Source organism: Callorhinus ursinus, unplaced genomic scaffold (assembly GCF_003265705.2).
Source record: "Callorhinus ursinus isolate GAN/ISIS: 27379988/994484 unplaced genomic scaffold, GSC_fseal_2.0 scaffold19, whole genome shotgun sequence".
Classification (NCBI taxonomy): domain Eukaryota; kingdom Metazoa; phylum Chordata; class Mammalia; order Carnivora; family Otariidae; genus Callorhinus; species Callorhinus ursinus.
This window is the reverse complement of record NW_027397081.1, coordinates 32213736-32227950: the sequence shown is the minus strand read 5'-3', so window position 1 is coordinate 32227950 and position 14215 is coordinate 32213736. Positions and strand designations below refer to the sequence as shown.

Sequence of the window (14215 nt, the reverse complement as noted above, 5' to 3'; positions counted from 1 at the left end):
TCTTTCTTTCTTTCTTTCTTTCTTTCTTTCTTTCTTTCTTTCTTTCTCTCAAGTGTTGAGGAGACTTTCCTAAAAAGGTGACATTTCTGTTGTGTCTGAAAGGCTGGGAGGATTTTGCTTGGCTGGGAAGAGTGGGGAAAACATTGTAGGTTGATGGATTGATTTATGTGACAGCATCAGAGCATAGTTATTAGTAATACATTTATTCATTTACCAATATAATTTTGTACCCATTTTGTTCAAGTATCTGTGAAGGCCTCTGTGACCCTGGCTTCCCATTTGTATATGGGAAAAATTGTAGTACATATCCCATAGGATTGTCGTAAAGCATTTGTAGCAGCACCTGGCATAAATGTTGATGGTAATAAAGATGTTATGTGTCACTTATAGTGAGGGTTTCAGACTTGTTTAAAATGTCATCTTTATCACTGGCTTGACCATTCTTTTGGGGAATTATATATACACCTATGTATTCAATGTGGATTAAATGTAGTGTCATTCTGCTAACTGGATAAGGAGAGCAGTTTCAGGAGGATGACCTTGACTCAGGGAATATTGCCTGAGCTAAGGAAGAACCACACAACTATCACTTAGCAGTCATATAAGTGAACTTGAGTAGAGGCCACAAGGTGGGAGAAAGTACTGTGTAGATTTTTAGAATAAGACAAATGGATGCTTCTTAGAAGGTATTAGAAGATTGGTAGTTTTAGCCATATATGGGGTTTGAGAGCTGGGCTAAAAAGTTTAGTGTGTGTTATAGGAAGGCAAAATTGTTAGTTTCTGAAAAGAATGGGAGAATCAATATGGGATTTAGGAAAGATTAATTTGGTGGCCCTGTGAGAGAGAGATAAGGTGGGGGTGCCAAGGGTGACTATATTTTCTTAGGAAACATCGGGGTACCATGGTCTGGTACAGTAGTAGCAGACAAATAGCCATACAGGGTAATAATCTGTGTTAGATACATATAAGCCATTATGGGAGACTTTCTAGGGAGGTCAGAGAAAGCTTTTTTGTGGAGGTAAGTTTGATTGGAGTCTTAAGACTAAATAGTACACTTTCCAGTGCTTTATGCATAATCCTTACTCCAGTTCTATGAACTATGCAATAGAAGTCCAAGTTTGATGGGGAGATATGAGTAGGAGGTGCCTTAAGGCCCAGGGAGGAGCTGATGATGAGAATGGGAAAAAGTGGTTAGGGAGATGTAAAAATAGAGTTGTAAATGGTGTGGAAGCTGGGGGAATATATGGTTCAAGTTTGAGTGAGGTTATTATTCAAATCCTGTGCAAGTAGTTTGGGAGAATGATAAGCCAACTATCATGGTCTATAATTTTAGAAAATGTATTGAAAGAATATGGGAAAGTGTGTTGCAGTTTGTAAGAGTAAAAAGAACCAAAGAAATGTTCTTATAGCGTTGAGGAAACCTGTAGACACCAGGGGAAAGGCTCCTCCTCTGAGCTGAGAGGAAAGAAAGAGCATCAGTTAAAATATAGAACTTTAGACAGTAAATTTTTTGGACAGGAGATAATAGTGTCAGGAAGGAGTGGTCATCTGCTATAGGAGGAGTTTATAGAAATAGTTTAGAAAGCCAGGAGCAGGTTATGTAAGAGAAAAGGGCCTATGGGTTAGTGATAATGAGTCATTAAAGGTAGACATCATAAAAAATGTCAAGGAAAGACTAATTGTCTCATCGATTTTTCTAACAATACCCAGAGCCATGGACTGAGCAGTAAGACAAGGTAGGAGGTCAGATTCAAGTGGTGGGCACAGAGGATGTGCTCGATTATAGGCACATGGGTTTGTGTAATATGAAAATGGGTCTTGATTGATTATAGCGATAGCTGAGGCAGGAGGTGACTGATGGCTTTAGAAAGCAGAGAGGACAAGCATTACTACTGCACTATGTTGACGGTTCACTAGCAATAAAAGAAACTCTGAGACAAGGATGTTGTGACTGGGAGTGGGAGTTGAAACATGCTGAATTTGGCAGTGGAGCTGGTCCAGATAGTAATGAAATTAAGATGTGGCTAAGGAGGGAGACAGATCTTAGGAATCAAGAAGGCTGAGCTCATAGATTGGATGTTTTATGAGCAGAATCTTGAGGTCATCCAAAATGATGACTGAATAAAAGGACAAAAACCGATGAGAAGAAATGACCAGGGAATGTGGTAGTGTCTTACAGACAGTGGAAATAGAGATTGAAATGCTAACACTTAGTGTTTCAAAGATCTTCATTCCTGCCTTCAGCCGTGTTTCTCATGTTGGGGCAAGGAGGAGATTCTGCATTCATGAGTGAAGTTATATTGCAGGTTTTGATTGCTTTAGCTGTTGTTTCAGGGAAGATCTGAAATAAAGAATGCAAAATAATGAAGAGAAATCTATAGATAAAAGCCTGGTGGATTACATGTCCACAGAGATTATGTAAAAGTAATTATTAAACATACAATCTAAGTATTGGGGTATCACTTCCAGTCACATGATGTTACTACAACCAAAGGTATAGCTGGTAGCAGATTTTGCAAAGATTTGCTGAAGAATTTCTCTTTTAAAAATTTGTACTTCATTTAGGAAGTAGAGTATTTTAAGTGTACTAAAAGTATTAAGGAGTTCTGTAATTGAAAAGTAATTATGTTTTTTCAGTGATTTATTATATATTAATTGAATTTGACCAAAATCTAAGTTAAAGTTAGAACAGCGACTAAGCAAAAATAAAATCTCAAGAAGATGATAGAAGACACCTAACAGTTTAAACAAATTCTCTTGTTTTCAGTGATTTACCATACTTAGTAAGATGAGTACATCATCTAGGTAGCCTAAAGATTGTTTGCAGAAAAAAAAGCCCGAAGAAATACTGATTTGCTTTTTGAAGAAATGGGGCCTCTTTTTTAGTTCCTTACTAACTTGAAGTATTGAATTAAAAAATTCTGCTAAAGCCAACTAAAAATGCATAGTTTTAATGCAACAACAAAGTGACTCAGAGACAGTGATAGGAAATACCCATTTCAGAAACTTTTGGGGGTATAGTTTATCCTGTCTCATACTCCTTGCTGGAAAAACCATCCTCCAGGATACAATATTTTGCAAGTTGACTGACATCTGCCATCATGTGGCTATGCAAGAACAGCTTTTAATGATACAAATACAAGAAGTAATTTAATAGCCCTTTGTAATGACCTTAGTAAAATGCTTATTACTTACAGTGAGGATATTGGTATTGATCAGTGACATGGGTTCTTTTTTTTTTTTTAAGTGCATCTTTAGTCAAAATGTTAGAATTTTTCCCCATAGAATGCAGCACTTAAGTGATTAGAGAGGCTGTAGATCAGATGTCCTGTTATAAAGACTCCGGGTCTGTCCCCAGCGCAAGGAGTGGCACTAAGCCATATAAACTTTGTGGTAAGGTCTCTTCAGCTTCCATACCACTATAGGAACTGCTGTTTACTTCACATCACAGCTAACTTGGCTGTGCACACACTATCATTTTAGTCCAGGCTGTCCAAAATTAATTTGAATAAATACTAACATACCAAGATAACACCCGAGGGAAACATGAAATGCTTATTTGAGGCCTTCTGAAAGAGATCTGGGTAACCTCTTTTTTGTTATTTGTATTGAAGTACTGAATTTGACTCTTTAGGCCTTTGGGCTTGACATTCCTCTTCCTGAATCCCTGGAACCATACTCTACCCATCATTCTTTCCTTCTCAATACTCACCCCCTTGTTCCCTGTTCTCTCTCCCCACTGGCTTTCTTTCTACTCCCCTTAATGTACAGCTTCTTTTGGACTTAGACCTTTGAATTTTCCTTTCCTCTGCCTTGAACAGCTTTCCTCTGCCTTGTCCTGATCCATATCCTCTCAAGACTGGTTCCATCTTGGGGCGCCTGGGTGCCTTAGTTGTTAAGTGTCTGCTTCGGCTCAGGTCATGATCCCAGGGTCCTGGGATCGAGCCCTGTGTCGGGCTCCCTGCTCAGTGGGGAGCCTGCTTCTCCCTCTCCCACTCCCCCTGCTTGTGTTCCTTCTCTCTCTGTCAAATAAATAAATAAAACCTTAAAAAAAAAAAAAGACTGGTTCCATCTTGTCATTCAGACTTGAGCCCATATATTCCCCTGGGGGTCTTCATTTTCCATACAGCCTAAATGAGTGCCCTTTAAATACCTGCTCTCATGCAGCTTGCATTCTACTGGGCAGACATTAAACAAATTATTTCTGGGGGTGGTGAGAGCTAAAAAGAAAAATAATGTAGCTGATAGGAGATCCTGCCACTTACTGAGATGAATAAAACGATGGGAAAAAATACTTAAATTTTGAATCTATTTAGATGCCTACTGGGTATCTAAAGTAGTCTTGTCTAGGGAGCATCTTACATATATGAGGCTGGAGTTCAGGGGAACACATAAATTTTGAAGTTGTCAACATGTAGAGGGAATTTAAAGCTATGGGAATGTATGAGATCACTTGGTCTATGAGTATATAGACAGAAGAGAAACGGTGGGAGGATTGAGCGCTGAGGTGCCTTGAGTCCAGACTTTGGTCAGATGAGGTAGAATCAACAAAGGAGATTTAGATCAATAGGAGAACCAGGAGAAAGCTGTTTGGACAGCTTACTCAAAGTCCCATTTATTCACTTGGCTTATAACAGAGATGGGGGATGATAATAAATAGAAAGGTGTAGGACGTAGACCCAGTGACTGCAGGGTTCTTCAGGATGGAGGGTCCAAATTATCTGGTCTACCCTATGCTGTTCCTCTTTCCCTTCCCTGGGCCCCTTACTTTTTGGGTACTCTGAGTCCCTAACTTTGACAAATGTGGAGTCTGTATGTAGCAATATAGTTTTTTTGTTCTTAGCTGTATCTTTGTCAACAATTGAGGAAGCCTCAGCTTCAGAATATTTCAGCTAATGTTTATCTTGAAAAATTTATACAGATGAACTTAATTCTTCTAGTTTTCATTTTGATTAACTTAAGAAACTATTTATTTTTTTTAACAATTATCACTCACAACATTCACATTTGACCGGTGTATAAGTTACAAATTTTGTTTTAGTTTTCCCAGGATTTATATTGTTTCTTTTTTCTTTCTTTCTTTTTTTTTTTATTATTATGTTATGTTAGTCACCATACAGTACATCATTAGTTTTTGATGTAGTGTTCCATGATTCATTGTTTGCATACAACACCCAGTGCTCCATGCAATATGTGCCCTCCTTAACACCCATTTATTCACTGCTCAGATCAGTCTTTTTTTATACTTGGATAATAGAAGTACTTTCCTGAAATGGGCTAAGTGTCTGGGTATTACTTTGGAACAACAAAAATCATGAAGGGCTGGGAGTGGAAATTTACAACCTTAACCGTTGTTTCTTTTATAAGTGTATTAAAACCTCCATTTTCCTTTCTTACATTTTTTTTAAGTATAAGCAGTCCAACATAAGGATTAATAGGGAAGAAATCAAAAGTGATCTTTCTCTATTTATGTTCTAACAAAATTAGATCTTTATTAAAAAGAATATATGTGTCAGAAATGTGAATTACTTGGTTATTGATACAAGATTTTGAGCTGTCATGAGTCTCAAGATATTTAAAAAATATGTGACACCTAATACATTAGACACTTGTCATATGTGGCTATTGAGCACCTGAAGTGTGTTAGTTTTTATGTGGTTTGTATTATATTTCTACTGGGAGGCACTGCTATAGATAATAGTTAACCTGGAGGGTTTTCAAGGTAACTGGCTTTGCTATAGTTGCTTTATATTTTTAACTAATCTGTTTTTAGCAACCCTCTGAGGTATATGCTATTAATACACCCAAAATTTTAAAGAAGAGTAGTCTCAAAGACACATAGCCAATAATTAGTACTGTGAGGATTTAAACCCAGGCTGTTGGGTTCCACAGCCTTCACATAATCCATAATGTTACAAACTAAGACTTTATTTTAATTAGAAGTTGCATAATAACAATAGCAAACGCGTATTGTCAATACAGTATGTGAGGTATATATATAAAATAATATACTCAGAGGTATTTTAATATCTTACAAAATGAGGGAAGAACACAGGGATTATGAATTTTGAAATTAGATTATTTTTTCAAATTTTTCATATTTTAAAATCTCATCATACTTTCATCATATTTCATCATATTTCATGCATATATTTCAGCAAAAACTCAGCCCATCAATCAGTTGACATTTTCCACATCAAGTTTCGGCATGTGGGAGTCAAAAATATGCACTAAACCTATTTAAGTCCCATCCCCCACCCCCTACCCTCATCACCATCTTTGAACCAAGGATTCATGGAATTGGAGAATGTTTTAAATGTCAAAAATTTCATGTCCTCATTTTTCTTGATTAAAGATGATTTCCTTTGTTTAACCTTTTGACATAAATGTTTGTATTGCTCATATGCCATCAGTAGGTGATGTTGATTATCCTTGAGTTTCTGGGCATTGGTACTGTAAATACTAAGTCCAATTAGGTTTTTTTTTTAATTTTTTTATTAACATATAATGTATTATTTGTTTCAGGGGTGCAGGTCTGTGATTCAGCACTCTTACACAATTCACAGTGCTCACCATAATACTTACCCTCCCCAGTGTCCAGCCCCCAGCCACCCCATCCCTCCCACCCCCCTCCACTCCCAACAACCCTAAGTGTGTTTCCTGAGATTAAGAGTCTCTTATGGTTTGTCTCCCTCTCTGGTTTCATCTTGTTTCATTTTTCCCTCCCTTCCCCTATGATCCTCTGTCTTGTTTCTCAAATTCATCATGTCAGTGAGATCATATGATACTTGTCTTTCTCTGATTGACTTATTTTGCTTCGCATAATACCCTCTAGTTCCATTCACGTCATTGCAAATGGCAAGATTTCATTTTTTGGTGGCTGCATAGTATTCCATTGTATATATAAACCACATCTTCTTTATCCATTCATCCAATTAGTTGTTGTTTTTTTTTATTGTCTCAGTTAAGTGAAGCATGGTAGCCAACATTCTACATGCATGAGTATTGATTATATTTCTGGTATATTTTAGGTTAACTTTTATTAGAAACAAACTTTAGGTATGCTATACACCAACGTTTTTATATAGTGATTTCACCTGAAATCTAAAAAAATAAGCCATCTCAGTGTTCTCCATGTTCACAGTTCTGATTTTCACATTTATTGAATTGCAGAGGTTTCCTATGATTTCCCATTATTTGGTGAAATACTAAGGTAGAATTGGGAGGCGGCAGATCACACACAATTCAGCATGACTGCAACACTAGTGGATTTAATTTTTTATTGGTAACGGTCCTAGTACTCCTTTGTATTTTTTAAAGTGTGCAAAGTACTTTTATGTACACTTTTATCTTTACCGCAACCTGAAACTGAGCTCAGACTGCAAATGAGTTACTCAAGGTAGTACATACCACTAGTAAGTGACAGACGCGAAGATGTAGGACTCCTTTTCAGGTTTTTGGACTTCCAGCTCACTGGAAGTCATTAACTCATATCCTCTGTCTTCTCTTTTTTATTGAAGAGCAGAGGCCTGCAAGGGCAAAGGCCTGATCGCTTGTATTTTTTTCCATGTATATATATTGGGTATTCTGAATGTGTATATTGGATGTTTCCATGTATATTTTGGCCATATTAGTTGGCCAAAATTTAGTAGTGTTTAGTTAACACATACAGAAAAAGAAAAGGTGATTGTTGAGAGTTATCACAGCTTATTTACCATTTCTCAGATTGTTTGAGTTCATTATGGACAAGTGTAAGAGAAATAAGCTTTCTTTGAGGACATTTGTTAATTTAGTATGAAAGACTTGAATAGGGTAATTGCTAGGATTTCAGAAAATACTTCAGAGTGTTCATACTTGGGAATTATGTCTTTTGATTTTAAATGAAAGAAGACTTAGGACCCTTAAGTGGAAATGTTTGTTAAAATTCTAAAATTTTCTTTTAATAGGTATGATCAGTGGCCAGACAGTGAAGCCTGCCCTGGCAGGTGGCTTTTTAGTTATTTTGTTGCTCGTTGACATTTCTACCCCAAAGTATAAGAAAGGGGAATAAAAGAGATAAATCTGAGACTCAGTGATCTTGTTCATTATTAGCTCTTGAAAAAGGATTGTTGAAAAGAAGGTTGTATGAGAGACGATAGACTCTGAAAAACAAACTGAGGGCTCTAGAGGGGAGGAGGGTAGGGGGATGGGTTAGCCTGGTGATGGGTATTAAAGAGGGCACATTCTGCGTGGAGCACTGGGTGTTATACACAAACAATGAATCATGGAACACTACATCAAAAACTAATGATGTAATGTATGGTGATTAACATAACAATAAAAATTAAAAAAAAAGAAGGTTGTATTTTCCTTAGTAAAATTAAGGTTTGTATGCTCAAGTATTGCTTGAGCCGTCATGGCTAGCCATCAGCCAAGGTAAATTAGCTGGTGCAGATTTAAAAATGTATTTGTATTTTGGTATATCGGTTTCACTAATATCTGGATATGATTTTTGTGTATGTGTGTGTGATTGATGCCATTCTCACAGGTGGTATTTCATGGGTATATATCAAATTCCTAGATTTAAAGATTTTATTTTATTTTATTTTATTTTTTTTTTAAAGATTTTATTTATTTATTTGAAAGAGAGAGAATGAGAGATAGAGAGCACGAGAGGGAAGAGGGTCAGAGGGAGAAGCAGACTCCCTGCCGAGCAGGGAGCCTGATGTGGGACTCGATCCCGGGACTCCAGGATCATGACCTGGGCCGAAAGCAGTTGCTTAACCAACTGAGCCACCCAGGCTCCCTAGATTTAAAGATTTTAAATGAATAGATGATAGTAGGCATTCATTCTTTATATTTTCCTGTTTCCCAAGATCCCTCTGTCTTTTTTAAGATTAACCTTGACTGTATGGAAGGATTTAAAGGGAAATTTTCCACCAGATAGTGCTATTTTTAAAGGAATTAATTTAAAATAGGATGCTTGAATTAAAAAGTTTCACATGTTTTTTCGGTCAAGATATAAACTGGAATTGAAGATTTTCTTTTTAATTTTGCTACTTTGGCATGATTCTTTGGGTGTGAAGTTTTCTGTTGCTCAGGGCTGTCACTATTCATATGAGCTACAGTAACCTGCTGCTGGATGTGCTGCCCATCTCTTTCTTCTCATCTCTAGTTCTTGCATCTTCCTGTCTTTGTCATTTATCCCAGTTGAATAGGCTGCTTTCCTTTGGAATCTTATAATTACACATCATGTTGAAATCTTTCTATTTTTACCTTTCTACTTTTCAGAAATACCTTTACTCTGATGTCAGCCATCATTTCTCATTGGTACACTTGGGGATGTGCTAGTCTTTACTGCATTTATAAACCATGTTCTGTTTTGTTGTTATTTTTTTTTTGATGGGAAGTACAAAGATACTTTGATATTATAAAGGATAAAATATATAGAAAGCCATTGTGTTACCATTCCACAAAAGTTCTTTAAGACCTGGATGGGGTATTTGATTTTAAAGGGCAGAGAAAATGTACCTAAGTAGATACAAAGTAGACTAGAAAAACATTAGTAAAAGAGATCATGAAGGGAAATTTTAAATAATGTAACAAAGCTATGGATCCTTGGGAAATATCAGCTGACAGACTAATGGATACTCAGAAATAAGGGATTGAGGTATTCTTTAGTGAGCAGAATGTTTTTGTCCTTGTTTGTAATTAAACCATAGTCCTAGTGTCTATGTACTATCAAAGAAGTTACAAACTTTATTACCATCAAGGTAAAAGAGAATGAAGGCTTTTTTTTTAAATTGAGATAATTATAAATTCACACACAATTATAAAGAATAATACAGAAATCTGGTGTATTCCTTACCCAGTTTCTCCTAATGGTAACATTTTGTAAAATTAAAGTATAATAGCTTATTATATTATGCTTTAAATTATAATACTAATTAAAATTAACAAATTATTCAGAATCAGAATTTATAATTGAAACCCAAGTCTGACTGTTGGATTCTTATCAAGATGCCTTGGGTTATTTCACATTGCAGTTTGTTGTGTGTCACCCAGGACACTCATTTGCAAGGCAAATAGAAAATTGATGGTAGAGACACTGGGGTATCTCATTTATTTGTGGGAAACATGTTGCATGTGAGATTCTGGAGCATCTAGACTCATGGACTCTGAGGCCTCTAAGAGGCTTTTTATCTCAGCCTTTCATTTGCTTGTCATCTTCATTCTTAGTTAGCTTCTTCTACAAGGTGAATCATAAACACTGCCACTATACCTCGCAGAAATTCTTTCTGGAAGGGGCCTGTCTGGCTTCCCCTGGTAAACTAAAAAACAAAACAAAACAAAACAAAAAAAATTTAAAATGAACTTTGATTGGCCCAGCCCAGGTCACTTAAAGACCCTTGACCAATGACCCGAGGCCAAGGGGACAGAGTAGGTTACATGTGTTCTCTGAATATCAGGGCTGTTTTCAAACATAAGGGAATTGTGGTGATTTGGAAATTACCCAACTCTTGTATTACAGCATAGTGATGGCCTTATGAAATTTCTAATTAACATTGTCATTTGAACAGAATAGTATGCTAATGAATTGTGTCTGAAATTTTACAGGAGTTAGAATACACTATGTTCATTCTTCCAAACATTGGAAACATTCACTTTAAAAATCAGGAAATAGACAAGGATGTACACTCTTCCTGCTTAAATTCTGTATTGTTTTGGAGGGTCCAAGTCTGTGGAGTAAAATAAAACCAATGGCATAAAAGATATGAGACTTAATTTAGTTTATGTCATTGTATCATTTCTTGATGTGATTATCCCACATAGAAAATTCTAAATCTACAGCGAATTTATTAGAAATAAGATTCTAGCCAGGTTGATAGTTATAAATAACATTGTTATACACAACTTCAGCTTGCAACAAAAGGATAAGTTACCTAAGAATAACCTAGCAAAGGATGTGCAGGACTTTTGTGGTGAAATCACAAACCTTTATTTTAAGATATTAAAGAAGAACTAAATAGAAAAAAATATATAGTGAATCAGTGAAAAAGAATGATTTTAACCAACTATGCTAGATAAGAGATGAGAATTTACTGTAACAATCTAACTTATAGAAATTTGATTAACTTGTTACTACTGTAGTGGTAAACCACAGGCTGGTCCTTTTTTCTTTAATATTTTATTTATTTATTTGAGAGCGAGAATGAGATAGAGCACGAGAGGGGGGAGGGTCAGAGGGAGAAGCAGACTCCCTGCTCAGCAGGGAGCCCGATGCGGAACTCGATCCGGGGACTCCAGGATCATGACCTGAGCTGAAGGCAGTTGCTTAACCAACTGAGCCACCCAGGCACCCCCAGGCTGGTCCTGAAGATAGTATATTTCCTTTTTTCTTGGAAATGGATGACCACATGGAAAATGTGGTCACCCTATGAAGAACTCACTTTAACAATATTTCCAGACTTCTGCTAAACTTTTAGATCTTTCAGACAATTTCAACAATAGAAACACTGTTTGAAAAACTGGTCTACTCTTCATTTGTATGACCATATCTGGTGGCAGAAAAGTGCTCTACATAGTAATTAGTGTATTTCTTTTTAATTTTCTCATGGCAAAATAAAATATCCCCACTGATCTAGGAGTTTTCATTCTGTTCACTGTATCTGTCATCCACAGTGTAATTTCTGCTCACCACATACAGCAATACTACTTAAGTGATGCAAACAAAATGCATTTTCTATAGTCAGCATGAAACCAGAATGCAAAGGTGAGAAAGTCTCAATTCCAGTGAATTGTTGACATCAAGTAAAGCCCTATGATCCTCAGGAGTTTTTCTTTTTTTTTTTTTCTTTTATAGAAGTGTTTTGGCTTTTCCCAAAGTATAAAATGGAAACCACTAGCAATACGTTAGATATTAAGTACTATATGAATGAACATCTTAGATTTTAGTAGTTCCATATTTATTTTAATGTGGATTTAACAGAAATTATTGCTTTGGAGGAAGTGAGTCAGTGTCTATTTATCAGATAGTAATAGGTACTCTGGAAAAAGAAAAATAAAGGAGGACGGGTAGTGGAGGTCTGTTTTAATGGTGTAGGGACTTACTTATACCCCTCCCTAATTGGAGGGGTATAAGTATGTTTTAATGTAGTCAGAGAAGACCTCAGTGATTAATAAGCAGAGACCAGACAAAAGGAAGAGCAGTTAGTCCTGCAGGTCTCTGATGGAAGTCCTTTTAAAGTAGCTCACACAACTCAATAGCAAGTGCAGAGAGCCTGAGGCTGGAGAGTATTTGGGGGTATTTAAGGAACATCATAGAAGCCAATGTGGTTAAGGTGAGGAATAAATGCAAAAGGGGGAGAAGAGGTGAAGTGGGATGGGGTGGAGAGATGGGGGGATGGAAAGAGTATGGAGGCCCTACAAGGAACTGGACTTTGGCTCCGTGGAAGGGTCTTTCAGCAGAGGAGTGACAAGAACTGAAATAGAATTTTAAAGGATTACCCTGACTGTTATGTTTCCTATAGACTGTAGAGGACAAGGTTGAATACTTATCTCCTAACTGCGGATATCAGTCAGGTTATTTCATTAGGTAAAAGACCATGGTGACTTGCACCAGGATGAAAATGGTAGAAGTGATCATATTCTGGCTTATTTCATAGGTGATACCAATAGGATTTGCTGATTGACCAAATATGGATTGTGGGAGAGATGAGGCAACTATACTTCATGGGAGTAGTTTCTCTAACTCAGGACTATTGACATTTTGGGCCAGATAAATTTTTGTTTGGGAGTTCTGTCCTGTGCACTGTAGCATGTTTAGCCACTTCCCTGGCCTCTATACTCTTCATGTATTCCTCACCACCACCCCACCCCTGCCCCCAGTGCCAAGTTATACCAACCAAAATTGTCTTCAGACATTTTGTCCCTTAGGGGGCAAAGTCAACCTGCTGAAAACCACTTATCTCATGTTTTTATCCTGATGGGGATCTTCAGATGGAATGATCATGGTGGGGGACAGGTATGTACAGTGGGTATTCTCAAGAGTTTCATTTCACCCATGTTAAGTAATTAGACAGTCAGCTGGAGCTGTTGAATAGAAGTCAGGAGAAGTCAGGGCTATAAAAAGAAATTTGGCCATCATCAATGCATAAGTGGTATTTAAATTCCCTGGAGGTTGTACGAGATTTTGCTGAGAGTGAGAGTAAGTAAAGCTGATGAAGTTTAATTGACAAAATTATAAATATGTAAAGAATTTTTAGTTAGTGATTCCATGAAGAGAATACCTAAGAGTGATGTTAATATTAACTTTGTGTTTTTCAAAAATTGTGGTAAAATACACATTATTTAATTTACCATTTTATCCATTTTTAAAGTGTACAGTTTAGTAATAAGTATATTCATTATTGTGCAGCCAATCTCCAGAACGTGCAAAACTTAAACTCTGTGCCCATTAAACAACTCCCCATTTCCCCTCCCCTCATCCCCTGGCTGCCATTATTCTACTTTTCTATTTCTGAGTTTGACTACTTTAAATACTTCATGGAAGTGGAATCATACAATATTTGCTTTTTGTGACTGGCTTTTTTTCACTTTGCATAATGTCCTCAAGGTTTGTGTGTATTGTAGCATGTGTTGGAATTTATTTCCTTTTTAAGACTGAAGAATAATCCTGTGTGTGAGTATATTTCACATTTGATTTATCCATCTGTTGATGGATACTTGGAACGTTTGCACCTTTTGGCTATGGTGAATAATGCTGCTATGAATGTGGGTGTATAAATACCTCTTTGAGACCCTGCTTTCAATCCCTTTTAATTTTTTGAGGCGCCACCATGCTGTTGCCCATAGCAGTAGCACCATTTCATATTCCCACCAACAGTGCACAAGGTTCCAGTTTCTTTATATCCTTCCTAACATCTACCCTAACACTTGCTGTTTCCTGTTTGATTGATAGAAGCCATCCTAATGGGAGTGACAACTTAGGGATTTAAGTTTGCTTTTAGATGTGGTTGGGGTGGGCGAGGATATATGCTTTGTATCTATGAATTTTAAAGGTTAACAGACAATGAACCTTTTAAAGCAACAGGAAACTGTTTCAGAAGACACTGATGAAGAGCATACTTTCTGGTAGGACAGAAAATGTGAAAACAGTGACTTTTTTTTACTATGTGTTTTAAGTTGTTAAATGATCAAGAATGATGATTGTTGTGGCAACAAGAGTGTAATCTTT

General features: G+C 36.7%; 1 protein-coding gene across 2 annotated transcripts in view; it reads left to right on the top strand.

Moving 5' to 3' along the window:
* The window catches only part of ARHGAP42 (Rho GTPase activating protein 42), a 316467-nt gene that overhangs the window by 104988 nt on the left and 197264 nt on the right, over positions 1–14215 (top strand). The gene's annotated exons all lie outside the window — the stretch shown is intronic.